The sequence below is a fragment of the Camelus bactrianus genome, chromosome 4, assembly GCF_048773025.1.
Source record: "Camelus bactrianus isolate YW-2024 breed Bactrian camel chromosome 4, ASM4877302v1, whole genome shotgun sequence".
In the NCBI taxonomy this organism is placed as follows: Eukaryota; Metazoa; Chordata; class Mammalia; order Artiodactyla; family Camelidae; genus Camelus; species Camelus bactrianus.
Genome location: NC_133542.1, coordinates 54,893,960 through 54,913,476, shown reverse-complemented (window position 1 = coordinate 54,913,476; position 19,517 = coordinate 54,893,960). Strand labels below are relative to the sequence as shown.

General features: G+C 42.0%; 1 long non-coding RNA gene across 2 annotated transcripts in view; it reads left to right on the top strand.

The window, feature by feature from the left end:
* LOC123612847 (uncharacterized) overlaps positions 1–19,517 on the top strand; it is a 204,745-nt gene that overhangs the window by 21,326 nt on the left and 163,902 nt on the right. For both annotated transcript variants that reach the window (XR_012506491.1, XR_012506492.1), the window contains exons 2-3: positions 1,620–1,734; positions 4,285–4,362. This is a non-coding gene — a long non-coding RNA (uncharacterized LOC123612847). The remainder of the gene's footprint in view (positions 1–1,619; positions 1,735–4,284; positions 4,363–19,517) is intronic.

The window sequence follows — 19,517 nt, the reverse complement described above, 5'->3', positions numbered from 1 at the left end:
GTTTCAAATTTCCCAGCAACTTGAGGTGCTTCTGTGCTTCGTTTTGATGGCTTTTCATTTCCCTGTAACTTGGCAGTTGATAGTTTTGACTGGCCTCCCAGGCTCTGCTGAATGCTAGGTTCATACTCCATGAAGGCAACACCGCTTCCGGCATGACTTGGGTGTGTCAGTTCACCAACATTACCGTATCCCCCACAGGGATACGCAAGTCCCAGGGTATGGCTTTTCCTCCATAGCTTTCCCATTTCACGTGCCTTCCTCCCCTGTGGGAAGGAGTGTTAGCGGTGGTGTAGTGTGGGAGAAAGGGGGCTAGCTCTGCTACACATTACCGGTTAGCTGAAGAGGACACATAACTAAAATAAATGAACTTCCCAGCCTCAGCTTCTTTATCCTTCAAGTGGGGATATAATACTGACCTGACTAGGGTTATTATGATGATTTAATAAGATACTGTATACGAAACCACTTTGTACACTAAAAGTAACAGAAGCATTGGTTTTAAGAATAATCAGTGGAAAGTGTGGTTTTCCTTCAAACTGCAGAGCACATGCATCACGCATGAGAAGTTGCTCAACATTTGCTCCAACCCCGTATTAACACAAATATTGGGTGCCTCCCCGAAGCCAGGTTCTCTAAGGAGAAACAAAGGCAGGCCCACAAAACTTGGTGGTACAGTTCTAGGCCAGGAAAAAATGCCTTGGGGGGCATGTCCTTTTCCCAGAGGATTAAACTGGGTGGTCTCACATACCTCTGTGCCATGCCTTGCTCTTTGGATTTTAACAGCCTCCTGCACAAGTGTCTCTGAGCATCCCAGGGTCATCCCAGTGGTACGCAAGAATCTGCTTATTTTCTAGAACTCCGGGCAGTTGGGACCTCTAGCTCACGCAGGATTCACCCTACACTAACTTCATCTGGGAACTTGCCACAGTACCCTCTTCTCCACCCTAACCATGATGGGATGGCACGGTTCTCTGGTCTGTAGGACAATCATAAGAACAACTAACCACGATAAACAGCAACAACAATTCTCATGTATTGATATCTACCATGTGTCCCATAGTCTGCTGGGCTCTTTGTATACATCCATGTTTTTCAGCCATTTAAAAAAAATTATTGCTCCCCTAGGGAGCCTTTTTAGACATGTTTTTCTTAATATTCCCTCCATGAAATTTTTTTTTCCCCTCCATGAAATTTTAATACCACAGATACACTGTGTATTTGTTTAGGTTCTATATGTATGTTGGTATTATCTGTGCTTTATGTGTAAAAAGAGTTAGTTTTTTCTACCTTCTCCCCTAAGAACCAAATATATATTTTTCGATAAGGGAAATACATATATGCATGTATATATTTTCCATATATATGTATTTTTTTCTCTTCTCAAAATCATTCTGCAAGTAGTTTCTAGATTGTTTGCTCAGTCCCTGAACTGTTGCACGACTATTGACCCCAGGGAGAGAAGCCTTGAGTTGGAGGTAACAGGAAACACTCCATTTGAGGAAAGGCTGCATTTTCCACCCAGAGCCCCGCCCCCAGGTCAGGCTGGCACAGACCCTCTCTTGATGCGGTCCTGCGGTCTCCCCCATGCACACTCGTTTCTTTGTGACCTCCTCCCCCAGGATCTTGACTAGGATGCTGGACATTCCTCATGGGAAACCTGAGGAGGATGCTAAAAAATCAGCCACGGTTTACCTACTGCCTGCTGCCAAGTTTCTTGAGGGCCCTGCTGTTGGGGTAAGGTTTTGTATAATTTTAATTAATTTATTATTTTTTTTTAGAATTTATGTATATATAATTATATATAAATTTATATGTAAATTCTAAAATTATAAATACTTGTATAAAAAAAACCCTGAGACTTCCAATGCTGTCTTAGTTTTCTGTAGTGTTAAAGGGCTAAATTATGTGGAAATGAGGGAAGGAATGGTGGACGGACGGGTGACAGAGAGAAGGAGAGAGAGGAAAGGAGAGGAGAGGAGACTGGAGGGCTGGGGGTGGGAGGAAGAGAAAGGGAGCAAGGGCCTTGGAATCAGACGACAAGCTTGTCACCTAGTGACCTTGAGAAAGTTACTTAAACACTCTAGGTCATTAGTAACACTTGTTTTTCAAGGTCAGTGTTCATATGTACAATATTTGGCATAGAAAAGAATGCTCTACTGTGTAAGCATTATTTCATATATACATATTGGCAATAAAAGGAATTAGAATCAAATAAATTTGCCAGTCAAGTTTTCTTAGAAAAGGCTTATGCGTACCAACACATTTGGGCACAGCCACAAGGCATCCTGTGACCTCAGGACAAAGGCTGATGGAAGAGGACCCTTTTGGAGTTTCTGAGGGATCCAATAATTAGCACTCCTTTTCCCCATTCCATTTTCGAACCAATGAGAAATAAGACAAAGGAGTCAGCAGGTGGAGGCCAATACATGGCCCTCATTACCCATCAGTGCTACTTCTGTCTTTGAGCAAGTGGAGGTCTTAACACCAAGCTCCAGAATTTGCCCAACTTGCACATCAGCCTCAGGCAACACCAGAGTATGGCAGGCTTTCCCATGGGAGAAAGATGCCCCCTGTGGGTAGCTTCTAGGAAGCGGAACAGAGTCAGGAGCTAGGCCACGCATGATTTCTTTTTCTAAACTCACCAGCCAGGTAAGTCACTTCAGCCCCCACTCCGCCCCCGACCCAGGGGAAGGATGTGTAAGGAGGCAGAAGAGGCCAGCTGGGTTCTGCTAATGGGTGTCCCTCCACCTGGGCAGGATGACCCAAGAGGGGGTTAGGTATGAACGTCCTACCCTCCAGCTGGCTCTCAAAGTCAGCAATGGGTTGTGAACAGAACTAGGAGAATTTGAGACTGTAGAACTGGTCCTGGTGTGGGAGGAAGGGACACTGTAGTTTAAATGTTTAACAGTTAGCTCTCCTGAAAAAAAAGATTATATCGATTCATAAATTTTACTAACATAAATGGTCTGTAGCACACAATTTATAAATAATGATAAAATATACAGTACTCTTTATTTTAAATTCCATGTAGCTGATTGACTCTCACTGAATGCTTTCACTGAATTTTGCTGAACTCGTGTATCCATAGCCAAACCGTGGTTGCAATTCAACCATGATTTGACACGTAAAGTAATTTCTACCATCCAGAAAACAATAGATATAAATAAATGAGCCTAGAAAATGGTAAAATGTAGTAAGATTATTAAAAAGTGATGAGTTTTCACAGACGTAGAAAACAAACTGGTTACCCGGGGGAAGAATGGGGGAGGGATTGGTTAAGAGTTTGGGGTTAACAGATACACACTACTATATATAAAACACATAAACAACAAGGACCTACTGTATAGCACAGGGAACTATATTCAATATCTTAAAATGAGCTATAATGGAAAATAATCTGAAAAAAATGTATATGTGTAACCAAAATGCTTTGCTGTACACCTGAAACTAACATTGTAAACTGACCACACTTCAATAAAAAATAAGAATTATAAAAATAAAGTGATAAGTGATGAGTTTTGAGTATTTATGGCCTTTGTTTTCAATGTAAGTTAATTTTAAGTTTATATAATTTAAATTTCAATAATGATATTGTTTAACAGTCCAACTTGTAGAAAGCCTAAAAATTTATCAATTGGCACACCACTGAGGAATATCCCACAGTCCCAATTATGTTTTTTTAACAGGTGTGGCATATTACTGTTTAATCCCCACTTAAGGAGATGTTTGGGTGCCACTCAGGGAGTGAGGGGCTGGGCTGGCTGTAGCCATCTCCAGGCAGGAAGAGCAGTATCCACCAGGGGGCAGTGTGGTTCCAGGTGGTCCCCTCCTAGGGAGCCAGACCTCAGCCTGTGGTTCTTGGAGGAGTAAAGGGCTGTGTCTGGGGGCAGAAGGCCGGGACTCAGGGCTCCTCTCTGGGTGTTGACCAAGGGAGTCATCAGGAAACCAAAAATCCTGAGATGTCACGAGAGGAGTGAGGGGAGAAGCCTCCTGCTCCCTGCACCCATCTCGCCACTGGGCAGCAAGGCCTAGTCCACACCCCACTCTGGTGGGGCAGAGCCTCACTTGGGACGGAGGGTGAACTTGGGCTCCGGAGTGTGAGTGGGGCAGAACTTAACCACCCCCAATGGGGCGCAGGGCCTGAGGTTGAGAGGGCCACGGAGGAAAGACCAATTTTAGAAGCAAAGCAGAATTCTCTAGGCAGTTAAACAGTTTAGAGCCTTGGAGGACTCAAGCAGGATCACAGAAATCCAATTTCCAGATTGTGCTCTTTCCTACACACAGGGGCTGTGGCTGAGTTTTTAAGCAAGAGCAAGTTACACAGCACAACACACCTCTCCTATCCACAGAGGCTCAGATATGGTAAGTACTTACGTTTGATTGACCCTCATTCCATTTTGTATGCTTACAGTCACTCTCTGGAAGGCCCATTTCAGGCTTACGTGCCTCTTTTAGGAGCTTGGAAGTGTAACGTCATGGTGACTGATTTTTTTCCTACCTAAGGTAACTCCAGCCACCATAACAGCAAAAGCAAACTTGGTACCTGGAAAAAAAATCACATTTTATTACCAATTTAGGCAGAAGTGTATGAACTAAAATTTTATAAACTATCCAAATCATTTACATAAAGTAAGTTTTTGTTTGTTTCTCTACACTCATCTGCTGGGAGATTCAGTTTGCTTCCTTGTTTTGTTTATGAAGATCTAGCTTTGTATTGAAACTTGAAAGCCCAGGATTTCAAAAGAGTTGTGGTTGTCTCTTTTGCTTGCTTCAGGAATAAATTGCTCCCAGGCCGTAGGATGAAAGTCACTTCATAACTGGTGTATGGGCCTTCGGTGCCTAGATGAACAAATCTGAGACAATGTGTGACTTCATCTTACACTGAATTTTTAACAGTTTATGAACACAGTGCTGTATTAGAAATAATGGGAAAATAGCAAATTTTGGGTGATTAATGTCTATTATAAATTGACATTGCAGGAGAAGGGAGGAACAAGAGAATAGTCAGTCCCACGTCTCGAGTGAATTCCTGTCCTGGGATGGGCTGCCAAGTGAGGGTCCTTGGCTTTGCGCAGGGAAGAATTCAAGAGCAAGACATAGTAAAGTGAAAGCAAAATGTATTTAGAGAGACGCACACTCCACAGGTAGAATGTGGATCCATCGTCTCAGAAAGTGAGAGCCCTCCCTGGGGATGAGGGTGTTAGCTTTTATGGGCTGGGTGATTTCATATGCTAAGAAAGTGGGAGGAATATTCTAACTATTTTGGGAAAGGGGCGGGAATTTCCAGGAATTGGGCCACTGCCTACTTTTGGGGCTTTTATGGTCACCGCGCCTGTGGGTGTGCCATTTAGTGTGCTGATGTGTTACAGCGAGCGTCTCTGGAGGCGCTCAAGGTCTGTTGAAAGCTGAATCTTCTACCATCTTGGGCCCGGTCGGTTCTGTCCAGTCTTTGTTGTGGCCTGTTTGCCTCCACAGCTGTGTCATTCTTTAAACAGTCGTGCCCTGCCCTCTTCCCTCCTGTCTTTTGCTCAAGTTGTTAAACAATTTATTACAAAAAGTGTTGAAAATTTTTCATGTTTCATATAGAAGAATAAGAAAAAGATATCTGAAATTAATAAATAGGATCACAGTATATATACTGTTTTAGAACTTAAAGGTGTTTTTACAGTGCATAATTTTAAACGTGCACAGAAGTATAGAGTAGAGTGTAGTGAACCCTCAAATTTTGTTAACATGTTTCATCTATAGTCTTACACACCCATCAGCATAGCATTTTATCTCTAAATGTAGAGCTTAAGAAATATCACTCTCACTTTAAAAAAAATTATAAAAATTTCCATAGTATCTTTCAATAGCTGGTCATTGTTCAGATTCCCTCAGTTTTTGTGTGTGTGCCCTCCCATAGGTGTACGTGCTTAAACTTATAAAGGCAATATAATACATTGCAATTGGCTAATATATCTCATAAATTTCTTTTAATCTATAGATTCTTTCATCTCTTTTTTCCCCACACTTTGTTTATTAAAGATAACACTTTTCTTTTATGTAACATATCACAAACATTTCCCCCTCATTCTTCAAGACTTCATAATATTCTACTACGTGGATGTTCCATAGTTTATTTCCACAATCCTTTATTGTTGGATAATTGTTTCCAGTATCTTCCTAATACTCAATCTACTGCAATGAACACCCTAATACCTACATTTTTGGCAACCGGCTTGATTGTTTCTTTAAGAAAAATTGCTGATTGAAAGAATCAAACTCTCTCCTCGTGCTTTTTCAGTGGTTTACTTCTAAAGGAAAGGTATAAACCTACTTTGGAACTTGATTTAAATTTAAACTCACCAAAAATGGAAGTTTCCTGCAATAAATATTAAAATCATTTCTTATTGTACCAGTAAGGTTCAGGGTTTGGTAAGCAGTGTCTCTCATTACAGAAGGGGCAAGGAGAGGTTTATGGTGGGACGACTATACAGGTGTTCACAGTCAAAGAGCAGGTTAAACTGGAAGCTGCCATTCTTCCTCAACGACCCACCCCTCTGGCTTGATGAGTCACTGTAGTTTGAACTGAAAATGGCATTGTCTTACATGATTGATGAAAACCCCTGAGCATATGTATAGACTGCCTTGGGAAATGCATTCATTACTTCTTTGATGGCTGTGCTCAAACTGCGAGATTGCAGGAAAGTAGTCTCTGGGAAGGAATGTGAGTAGTCGTTATTGCCACTGGCTAAGATTCCGTGACTTCCTTTGGAAGCTCTCAGGAATTCAGTGTGGTGCTGGATGAATGAGAAGGGGACGGGGAGCCAGGGAGATAAAACATCATCAGCCATGAATTGAGAATTATGGAAGCTAGGTGATAGGTACCTGGTAATTCATTCTACTTTTCTCCCTAATTTGGGGGTATGTGTGAAAATTCATGGCCATAATCAAAATTTAGACAGTCTTTCTCGGAGCAGTGTGGCCAATCCATGGCCATGTGCCCCTGTGTGGCTCTTTGGGGCTCCAAATACAGCCCTTGAGGCAAGCATGAGTGAATATGATTTCATGATAAATTATTGTAATGGAGTGTTTCTAAAATAATAACAATCCTTGGAGAGATTTCAAATGACATTCCATGCAAGCATGTGCCACCATTCACTTACATTTCATGCAATAAACAAATCATATAGGAATATTTCATAAGGGAAATTATTGTAGCCCCTTGCCAATGACGCTGGAAGATTCTGCCTTACACCCTTTGTTAAGGAGACCACCCTTACTGCAGTCTTAAAAAGTAAAAAAGCAAAAAACTTCACAATCAGGAAATTCCACCTGCTGTCTAATCTGGTTTATAAAAGGTGCTGAAAACACTTGTGGTATACCAAATTGGGACTCATGAGATAGTACTGATTTCTTTTTGTTTTAAACTTTAGAAAGTCAAGGATTCCAGAGGACCTCATACACAGCAGCTCATCACTGAGAGTGACTGTAGAAAATCCAGTATCTGAAATTTTAATTGTAGAATGAATCCCATGTCCTGCTGGAATAAGTTTTGGACATAAAGAGTGCTTACATTAGTTATACAGATATTTGACCTATTGTTAACCCCAAAACTGGTGGGTGTAGAGCCGAGAGACCCAAAAGCCAGAGATCAGGAGAAGGATGTGTTTATTGTTACTGGCAGCAAGTACGGAGAACACTGGCGATCTTTCCCAAAGTAGTGAACTCCCTGAACAGCAAAACTGGGCAAGTTTTAAGCTAAGGGTCCATGCCTATTCATGAAGGAGCTTGAGCTGAGGGGAATTCAGTGCAGAACTGGGGCAAAAGTCAAGAGAGTCCAGGCTGTAGTTGATTGACGTCAAGGGGGCCAGCGTCATCATTCCATCCTCCACCTGGTGGGGGCCTGAGTTCCTGCGGGACTCGAAGACCGAGTCAGATTATGTACATCTCTTGGGGAGGAGCTCGGACTCTGTTTTACTGCAGAACTGTCGTTTCTTGACTCATTTTCCTTTGTTTCTGCCTTCCCTTACTTCTCAAGATTTTTTTTTTAAATTTTTAAGTTTATTTTATATTTATTTACTTAAAAAAATTTTTTTTTAAAGATCATTGTTACTGAGACTTGTTCAAGGGTAAGCACTGTGGCCAGGCTTAGATCACAAAATAGCTTAGGCCAACATGGCTTCTCTTATGTCAAGAAAGCCATTCCTGGTTCTTTTCTCCGGGGACCCCTACCCTGTTTGCTTGTACCATTAGATGTCTCCTTATAGTAAGCTAAGGACTAGGTGCTGAAAATGCAAAGCCAGATCACTTCACCAGCCTCAGTGGTGATTCTCTGACATACAGAGAAGAGAAGACATTTTGACCTATGAGTCAGTAACCACTAGCAAAAAGCAGATGGCTGATTTTTTTGTGTGCCCTCACACCCTAACAATGAAACTAGAAAACTATAACCCTTAATGGGCATAAATTAGATCTTGGTTATAAAAGACTTCATTTCATAAAATAATATTTTATCCTTTCAAGGGAGTCCTCATTTTACGCATAAGGAAACAAAGAATGAATGAGGCTTAGAAAGTCAAGGTTAGATTGAAATCATGGTCAGTTCTGATTTGATTACATAAAGTGGCAAAACCTAACATTCATGCCAGTGACTTCCTTCGTAAAATAAGAGAACATTTTCTATTTATTCTCTGAAAAAGACGCATTCTATTCTATCTGCTATCAACAACTGCTTGCTCACTAATTCCAAAGTACACAGCATCATTTCCATTTAGAGTGTTTCCAGAATTGAGGCGTAGTACAGTGGTGAACTGGAACCAGTTTGTATCTGCTCCGCCTGCACACCTCTTCCAGCTTCATATTCTCTAACCTCATGGGGGTGGCTTGAAATCAGACACGGTGAGAGTATTTACACCACAGAAATTGCCCAACGCTTCAGCCAGGGCTCACTGCTTTTTTAACTTGGAAATCCAGTTTGCCAGTGTACCACTTGTTATACTATAGCTGCTTAGTAGCCAAGGCTTTAACGTTTATAGTTTCAGCCTATTTCCAGGTGACCCTGACGGCTAAGGCACTGATCAAGTCCAGAATCCTACATGTGGCCCTGCATGGTCTGGCCCTTGCCCACTTCTTAAGCTTTGTCTTATGTTATTCTTTTCTTTGCTCACAGCTCTTCAGACCCACAGACATGCTTTCATTCCTTTGAAAACTCACTGCTTCCCAAGACTTGGCCTTTTAACAATTTTCTCTGTGCCCCAGCCCACCTGCTCCTGGTTAACACTTGTCCTTCAGCTCAGAGATGAATTTCCACATCCCTGACTCCAAGTCCAGGTCAGGTATCAGAGTTAAAGGCTTTCCTAGCCCTCTGAATCTTAGCTTTGTAAAACAGATGGCAGTCTGTAACTCTGACTGTCTATGCATGTTTGATTCAGGGCCACTTCACTGGGCAGGCACTCCCCTGGGAAGTGGAGCTGTGTCTGTTTTTCCTCCATGTGATTTCCATACTAACTAGGAGGCATAGGGTCCTTTAAAAATATGTATTTAGAAAATAGTTCAAAGATTTAGAAAAATATAAAGAATAATATAATAAACACCTGTGTCCTTATGCACCAGCTTTAACAAATCTGAGTGTTTTGCCAGCATTGTTACACAGTTTTTTAAAGAACGAAAAACGTTGGTATTCTCATTATAACCTTGGTGAATTCCTCTCAATCCCATAGCCCTTTTTTTCCCTCTCTGGAGAAAACTCTTATCATGAAGATGGTGTGTCTCCTTCCTCTTTAAGAACAAGCCATAATTTGCATGGGAATGCCCATCTACATGCATATTTAGACAAGACAGCACTCATCTTTGCCAGCATATGTGGTGGCTGGAAGTGAGCGAATGCCCTTACTAATGAGAACTTATGAACGGCACGGTCCTTAGGAGAACTGATGCCCTGTTTGGTGTTTGGTTCAGCATTTCCTAATATGTTGTGTAAGTCAATCATTTCACACCATCTTTTAAAGCTCTTTTAATTTGTTTAGTTGTCTAAGTGCTGACATGAGCTCGGTCTTCAGAGACTTGAAGCTTTGCTACCATAAGATGGCAAAGAGGGAGTGTGGAGTAGTGGTGAAGAGCGTGGGCAGCGGGGTGAGGGCTCTCGGAACATCGTGGTCAGAGCCACGTGACCCCGAGCAGCGTCAGGGGCCCCACTGGGAATGGGCCAGAAGTGCATGTTCCCGGCTCCTACCCTGGCCCCATGAATCAGAAACTCAAGCCCTCCAGGTGACGCCGTGCCCACTGATCTAGGGTAAGGAATTTAAGCCCTCTAGACCTCACTTTACATGTCTTTATTTTACAATAAAAATGATACTATGACACAACATTGTAAACTGACCATACTTCAATAAAAGAAATATGTACATGTATGACTGAAACATTATGCTGTACACCAGAAACTGACACAACGCTGTACACTGACTATACTTCTTTAAAAACTTAATAATAATATCACAGGACCTTTGTGAGGATTAAATATTGGTTAACATTGATTGAGCACTTCTGCCAGTGTCAGGCACTATTCTTAGCACTTCCCATATGTGATCTCATTTAATCCTTAAATTGACTTCACAAATAAAAAGAGATTAGAAAAGTACCTGGCACCAAGCAAGCACTCAGTAATTGTCAGTATCATATTATTATTGTTACCTTTTTGAGCTGTAAAGATTAAATGAGATGATGTAAGTGCTTAGCACAGCATCTGATCCATAGCACATGCTTAACAAGTATTAAATATTTGCATATAAAAGTATTTGTCTAATGAGTAAACATTAGTCACATGGGTCTTTATGGGAAAGGGGACCTAGTTTAAAAAGATAAGTGACAGGGACTCTCCCAATGGGGGAAAAAAAAGACCATTATAGAAAAAATTTTATAGATCGCATTTCAGCATTTCTTTTTCTGATTCGTCATAAGTCACGGAAGCCAAAGAAAGCTCTTTGAACTCATTGGGAGGGACAAGAAGGTAACTAACTACTCTGTAATTAAGCTGGTAATAGCCACCCTCTATCAGAAGTGACCAAAAGCCAGAGAATCACAGCCTGTGAGGGCTTTTGAAGGAGCCAGGCTGCTCTCAGTGATGACATCCTTGAAGTTCTGACCTACGACGAAGTAGCTCAGAGAGGGAGTTGGCTCTGTCTGCTGGGGTCCAAGAAAAGTAAGGGGAAGGTCCAAGTGGATGGAGAGCAAGCAGTTCAAGGCTTGTCAGAAAAGTGTTAACTTGTATTTGAGCATTTATATTTGTTTTAAAATCTTACTGTGAATTGTGTCTTCTAAAATCAAGAAATCGCGAGTAATCGCTTTGCAGTTTTAGATAAAGAATTCCTGTCTTTTGGAAAAGGACCAGTGCCTGGGAGAGTGCGCCCTGCTCGCTGTGACTGGGAAGCCAAGCAATGGAAGCCTTCCCTAGCTGCACTCTCTTCCCCAGCTAAACTGACCTCTCCCACTCCGTGTGCCGCAAACATCATGGGCTTCTTTTCTCTTGGCACTTGGTACACAAAGAAGTGCTTGTCTTTTTCTTGGTCCAGACCAGGACTGTCCCCTATGCCAGCTACATTCGTGATTTTTAGTTTTCCTAAGTACAGCTGACCCTTGCACAGTAGGGGGTTAAGCTGCGTGTAGCTGACAGTCGGCCCTCCCTTTCCGGAGTTCCTCTTCATCTGCAGGTTCAACCAACTGCAGGCCATGCAGTACTGTTACACTTACTACTGAAAAATATCCACCTATGAGTGGACCTGTGCAGTGCAAACCTGCGTTGTTCAAGGGTCAACTGCAGACGCTTTTAAAAAGTAAAGAGGAACAGGTAGGGTTAGCTTTAATAATGTATTTTATTGAAACCAATGTATCTGGAAAACTATCACTTTGCTATGTAATTAATACATAAATATTAATGAGACATTTTACAGTTTTGGGGGGGGAGTGTACTAATTCTTTAAAATCCAGTGCCACACTTACAGCATATCACAGTTTGAATTAGCCACGTTGTCAGGGCTCCATAGCCACATGTGGTGAGGGGCTCCTGTGTTGGACAGCACAGGGCTAGAGCGTGAGCAACTGGAAGGCAGCATCTAATCTATCTTTGTACCCACAGTGCTTTGTGCAATGCCTGAAACATAAATGCTGTTCTGTAAGTAAATGTGGCAGGCAGAATTCTAAGATCACCTGCAGTGATCCTTGCCTTCATATAATCCCTTCCTCTTTTGAGTGTGGGGACCATATGGATATGATGAGACATCGATCTATTGATCACAATATGTTATGTGGCAAAAGAGACATTATCTTTGGTGGGCCTGCTCTAATCAGGTGAGTCCTTTAAGAGCAGAGAGTTTTCCTTGACTGGTAGCAAAGGAAGACATCAGAGAGAAACACTTCTGCTGGCTCAGAAGAAGGCATCCAGATATGTAGTGAACCGCCTGCCGATGGAAAGGAGCAGCCTCTCGAAGCTGAGACAGATCCCCAGCCAACAAACCTCAGTCCTACAGCCACAGAGAACTGAATCCTGCCAACAACTAGTAAGCTTGTAAGAGGACTCTGAACCCCAGATGAGAGCTGCAGCTGACACTTGGATTTCAGCCTGGGAGACCCTAAGCAAAGGACCCAGCCACACAGTGCCCTGATTTCACTAAATTTGTTGTAATTTATTACATAGCAATACAAAATGAATACAGTAAATAAATATCATAATTCAACAATCATCATCCAGCTGGGGGCAATATATCTAAACTTTAGGCATAGTTCCTAAGAGGAAATAGCGACTTCTGAACATTAGACTTGAAAATCAAACCAGTATCATGATGGCAACATATTTATCTTAACCATGCCAGGGCATCAGGGCATCAGTGAAGTGGGGTGTTTGAGTTATTCTGTCTTTCCCAGTGCTGTTTGCATCAGAGGGAGGAGCTAAGTGAAAAGCCAAAACAAACAAACAAACAAAAAACCCAAAAACCCAAAAACAAAGCCTCTGCAAATAAGTTTGATATACCCACCCTGTAAAGGAGTAATTATTGATTAAACAGAGACAAATATGGAAAAATGACAATAACAAGCAGAGCTCACATTTGTTGGGTTTGTCATCTATACAAAGCACGTCACCCATTGTGTCACTGTATCTTCACCATAGCCCTAGCAGGCAGATACTGTTACTGATGTCATTTTATGGATGTGGAAACTAAGCTAAGCATAGAGAGAGGAGATTTAGCTGCACAATGAGGCAAGAAAGGTGGTTAGGAAGGAAGAGGAAGAGGAGGTTTTCTTGGATGACGCACTCCTGGATACAGCCCTTTCCCTGGAATGTTAACAGGTTCTTATTACGCCCCTTTCTTCTAACAAGATGCCTTTCCCAAGTGGTCCTCGGCCTCTGCATTCGGTCTTTCTACTTTCTTCTTTGGAGAAATCATTGACTCCTGTGACTTCCAATAATATCTCCAGTCCTGACTCTGAAAGCTACCTCTTGAACCCTGCCCTTCTGAGCTCCAGCCCTCCAGTGTCCCTTCTACCTGGATGTCTCACTAACCTCTCAAGCTCGGCTTGTTTAAAGTGGAGTTCATTGTTATGCCCCGAAAACCAGCTCTCTTCTCCGTAATCGCTGGCCAGACCACTCGGCTCCAAACCCAAAGACTGTTCAGCCCTTTCTCATCTCCGTTCCCTTTAGCCAGTCAACTGCTAAAAGTGTCCTTCCAGGTTATTTACTCAGCTGCTCCTTCTGCATTCTTCAACCTCCTGAACCCTTTAGTCCACTGACCTTCTTTGCTTCCTTCCTTATCCAGCTTTGATTCCACGCTGCATCAGTTCAGCTGCTCTTACCAGAGCCCAGATCCTCATGCTGCTCTATTTTCATCATTCCTCTTTGACATACATGAACCCATCCATCTTCTTTCTCTTCAACTGGGAGGCTGAACAGTACTGAAAAAGTTGCGCAGAGGGAAGATAAAAGTAAAATAGAACCCTTTGTTCCAGTTTTCATGGAGGCCCCAAGACCAAGGGTGCCAAATACTATCACATTGCAAAGCAAATTATTTGGCCCACCTATCCATGACTTCTAAAGCGAGTGGATAAAGACGGGTTTTATGAGTTTCATCTTTCACTTACCTTGAGCTGTGAATTCTTCCTATCTGACACTTCCTCCCTCCCTACACCTTAGCCATGGGGGAGCTTCACGGGCATCTTTGATAGGTATCTTTTGAAGCTTGGGGGACACAGACAGGCATTAGATTCATGCCTAGGGAAAAAAGTCTTTAATGAGAGACTGACTGAAGTGAGCTGTGTCAGTACAGCCGAGGGCTGCATTTAGGAAATAACCACATTCTGACCTTTGCTAGGCCAAAGCTGCATGCTTCCAGGGACCAAATGTGAAACCCGCAGTAGGAATATGAGTCTGGGTTGTTTAAAAAGGAATTCTGACCCAAAGGACTTCCTCTCAGCAAAAAAAAAAACAGGTTTAGAAGTTCCGGAGGAGGGGTGGGGGGAATTATAGGTGGCTGGCTAGGAGGTAATGCCTGAGACAAAGGAATTCCAATTGGAAGGGTCCAGCAGGAGAGCATATGAGAAGGCCACAGATGCTTGAATGAGAGAAGAAATGTCAGCTTAAAACATCAGCCAGAACCAGAGGGAAGCCACACCTTGTGTCAGTCTAGAAAGGTTTCATTGGTGGCCAAGTGGTGGGAGATCGGAGTCGGGGTCAGGGGGAGGTAGCACTAATGGGGAAAGAGAGATGAAATGTCATTCCCCACTGCAGACCCTTTGTTCTAAAGCATACCCCCGCTTGCAGTGAAGTCTGGAGTTTTGTTACAACAGTTTTGCCATGGTAGTTATAAACTGAAGCTGTGATGTAGGAATGAAGTGACCAAGAGGGCATTATAGTATCTGAGATGATCAGAGACTTAAAAGATCTTCCTAAATGTTTCATCTGAAGGGTGGGGAAGAGCTGACCCAAAAGAGAGGATTTGAATGGGCAAGTGGGGGCGAAAAATAGAACTGTCCTGTCTTTGCACCCTGTCAGTCCGTATTGCTCAGTGAGATCATTCAATTACATCACTGAAATAAGCTCAGTCCAGAGCTAGGTCTCAACCTTCAAGCCATGGCAATATAACAGCCTTCCTGGTGGACACACTCTCCTGTCCTCTGCAAATTTTCCCTAAGCCTCTCCACCCTCCTTGATCCTGGACTTCACACTGCCCCTTACCCTCAGATGATCTTGTCTCAGTCTTGGCAGAGAGAGTTCTTGAGAAGGGAGGAGGCTTGGAACTATGTATGTTATTCATTGTTAATTAACACATACCTTGTAAGCATGTAACGGGTGGTTCCGCTGTTTGACAAGTGTATTCCCTTTGTCAGGTAGACTGTTTCCTCCATCGTCTTATTTTCAGTGTTGGTTCCCTTACTATCTCATTTTCATATAATGTAAAAATAAACTTTTCACTCAGTTTGAAATTTGGAAACTTTTTCTGTTCAGACTAAAATCTATGAGCCGCTCTAGAGTCAAGTTTTAATTTATATGTACTGCATCCTGCAAAATGTGTCCAGGAGATTGCCACCTGTATGGTAAGTATTTTATAATATTTGAAACAGGGCATTTCATGCCTTTGCCATTACCCTCAGAGAGCTTTTCTAGTCCCAACTCTCATATTCCATCTAATTACAATTTCATTTTAAAAGCAGTTGGGAGCATATATACCCTGAGCATTTAAATATGTTACATTTAATGTATCTAATGAGTTTTTTATTCCAATATAACTAACAAAAATAATTGGAAAACTGGGTTGCTAATGGAAATATACCTCTCTATACTAGTCATTTACACTATCTAAAGGAATTCTAAGTTCATTGTAGAAAATTTGAGAATCACAGGAAAGCATAAAGAATAAAATAAAAATCAGCCATAATCACACCACTATTTCTGTACCCATTCGTGAGATCTTCTAGTCTTTTCTGTTTTTCAAACTGGGTGTAATAATGCACATACATTTAAAATTCCTGCTGGTTTCCCACTGAACATTCTATCGAGGCCATCTTGTTTCCTGTGCTATTTAATACTCTCTAACAATCCAGTTTTGGTGACCAAGTTGTATCATCATACTATAATATGCTATGATTTATCATATTGTAGTACATATCATACATAATAATATAATCTGGTCCTACTATAATTCATTTAACAATTCTCAGCTTGCTTGTTTCTAGAAATAGAAAAATCTAGCATATACTTGGCTTCTGCATGTATTTGGTTTTGATATTTTCATCCCAACATCAATAACCTTAACTTAAATTGTTGCAACATTGCATACTTCATAGTGTGTAAAAAAATTGCAGTCCAATTTTAAATTCAGCAAAAAATAGAAGGCCACCGAACTCCTTAGTTTTCTGAAATTGAGATCTCAGGGTCTCGCTTCTCCCCCTCTCCTTTACTTTCTAATTCCTTATTATCTAGTATTTTCTTCTATTGAATTTTTTCTCTTTCCTCTGTCTCTCTTCAACATGAAGTTTGTTTTTGTTCGATTTTTCCTTCTAAATGCTCCTTGTAGGGAAAAAAAATCAGCCATAGTTACACGTAAGGCTTGTGCCTGCGCATCATACATTTACCTGTGTATCAAGGGTGGAACCATCTAGTGAGAGATTTATGTATACCAGGCTCATCCCACTAATGAATCAGACAGGTTTTAAATTTACCCAGATGAGCAGTGGAGCTGTCATGTGGTCCAAAATGCTCTAATATAACTAACACATTCTCTTACTGAAGATAGACCTTCAAATCAAACCATAAGCAGAAGTTTGCTTAATAATAAGAATGAAATCAGAGCAAGAAGGTTGGAATTAGACATTTAGAATGTTTGGTAGCCACAGGTTAAGACAGCATCATTATAATTAAGGTTAGATGTGGAGTTGGGGTTAGGCTGAGGGACAGAAATTGTGACTGAGAAATTCATCAAGGAAATGAATGCCATCTTGAAGTGCCCCTTGTGAGGGAGCCAGCTGGACTTACTAAATCCCTCTGCCTTGCTGTGCATGGTGTACCCTTCTAGTAGAAATGTGTGCATTCATAACCTGCTCCTTTCTTTACTGTCTCTCCTTCCTCCTGGTCATCTGTGACTCTTGCTTCCTTGGTCCTCCTCCTATTGTCTAATTGTTCTTTCTCTGTCTCCTTTCCATGCTGAGTCTTGGTTCTTGCATCTCTGGGGTAACATGTTTATGCAAAGTCTGTCCTGGACCTTGGGGTAGACATTCATAGAGCCCCTGAGGTCAGCACTCCTCTCTTTCCAGACACATAGTTGGATGACAAGTCCTGCCTTTCCTTTGGTTGGGTCGGCTGTGTGATGAAGTCTGGCCTTTGAATTATGAGCAGGAGCATTGTCTGTCACTTCTGGGCTAGCATTAAATTGCCAGTTGGAGACCCTTCTTTCCTCCTGTCATAGAGAGCAGCAATGTTCCAGGTAGGTGTTTGTCCATCATTCCGAGTCCTAGAGTGAGATGACACTGAACAGAATTCTTAGTCAACTCTTGACTTAAAGAAAGGTGCAGAATAGGGGGAGGGTATATCTCAGTGGCAGAGCACATGCTTAGCATGCTCAAGGTCCTGAGTTCAACAAACAAATGAAAAACCCTAATTACCCGCCCCCACTAAATAAAATAAATAAATAAAAGATACATTTAAAGAAAAAGAGTGATGAGAAATGAGTCTTTGAGGTAACATGTCACTGAGTTTTTGGGATTATTTGTTCTTTGGCATAATCTAGCTCTACCCTGACTGAAACAGCCTTCTTCTTCTTTTTTTTTTTAACTCTTCATCTTAACCTCTGATGAGTTTATCCAAGACTATGGCTTTAGCTTTATCCTCTAATCAAATGAATTCCAAATCTACTGAACTGAACTGAATTGACTATCTGAGTTCAGGTCCTAGTTTTCTAGTTACCTTGTGACACTTTCAGGACCCACTTGAACCTCAGTCTGAATGTTCCGTAGGTATCTCGAACTCACCATACCCCCAAACAAATTTATCATCATCTTTCCCTCAATGGCTGCTCCTCTTTTGCAAATTTTAGTCAATAACATTATCTTCCTTGATTCACTCAGCATTGAACCTTGGAAATTTACAAACTTCCTCCTCCTGAGTGAAGTGGGACCTGCCTTACCAGTGGAAGTTTCCAGAGGCAGAGAGACCAAGTTCAAACACAAAATCCAGGAACCAGGGGTATCCATTCAAGTCCCGAGAAGATGTCTTTCTTAAATTCTTCCTAGTGTAAAAGAGGGAGGGTCTCCTTTTCCTTTTCAGACCCTATGGGTTGACTTTCTCCTCCACTGGTTTGCTGAAAGCAGAAGTGATGATCTACTCTGTTTTTCCTTTCCTTTTTTCTTTGTTTGTTTGTTTGTTTGTTTTATAATTAAAAGAATACTTGTAAACAACAGGATTACAGTATATTTCCAGCATATTGGCTGCTGCAGGCTTCGTAAACTATGGTGGACTTTCCGAGCATCACTTTCTTGTCTCCATTACGTAGTTGATGGGGAGCTGGCATTTGGCCCCTGAACACAGCCAAGAAAGAGAAATCAAGGCTGATGTTCAGGTGGTGAGGTAATATCCAATCCGTGGTCCCTGAACCCAGTGTCTCCACCCCAGGTTCGTTATTTGTATCTGCAGTTCTATGGCAATTGCAGATCTGGAAGGCTGCCACTCCACATGTCACCGGGCCATTTATTTATTCATCAAACCAAGCCCATGATCGAATTGTTCCTCCAATCACCAGTAGAAAAGGAAAGGGTGATGAAATCAGTCCCTGGCCACATTGCAGGAATCAGGAATATATTTGGGATTTGCTGCTCTAGTTGCATTTTTGGTTATAATCACAAGAAGAGGAACAGGGAACTGAGAGTAACGTACTATTCAAAGAACAGGGAGTCCCGGGGAACAGTCCATGCTGGTTTTCCCTTTGCTGAGGCAGTTCCTCATTATCTCTGTAGGTTGAGAACCAAGGCCACTTCTTTGGTGAGAAGGGGCTGGGTGGATGGGCCACACCGAGCACTTACAGAGGCAGACACTAGTATTTTGTGGGAGCCTGTGTACAAAGTCAAAGCTGCAAAACCAAGAATGTGGGGCTACATGGGGTGGAACTGAAGGAGAGCAAACCAGGATTAAGCTGCTAGTGTCACTATTGAGAAAATGCTGCCATTCTTATCCAGACTTCTTTGTGACTAGTTTTCTCTCTCCCGTCTGCGAGTAAAGCTTGAATGGCAATATTTCTGAGAACTACCATGAAAAAGGGAGTGGATTTGGGTTGGACTTTCTGTTTATTATGTGATTAAAATCACCCAGTCACTTCATTTCATTGTGGTGCATTACTGCATTGTCAGCTGTGTCTGGCGTTCCCAAGTCTGGACACCTCAGCACAACCTGTCTGGAGGGACACTCCTGATGTGCCACTGGGGCTGGAATGGTGGCTGCCTGGCCACAAAGAGCCGGTAAGGGGACCTGGGAGATCCCTTACTCCTTACAAAACTTGCAG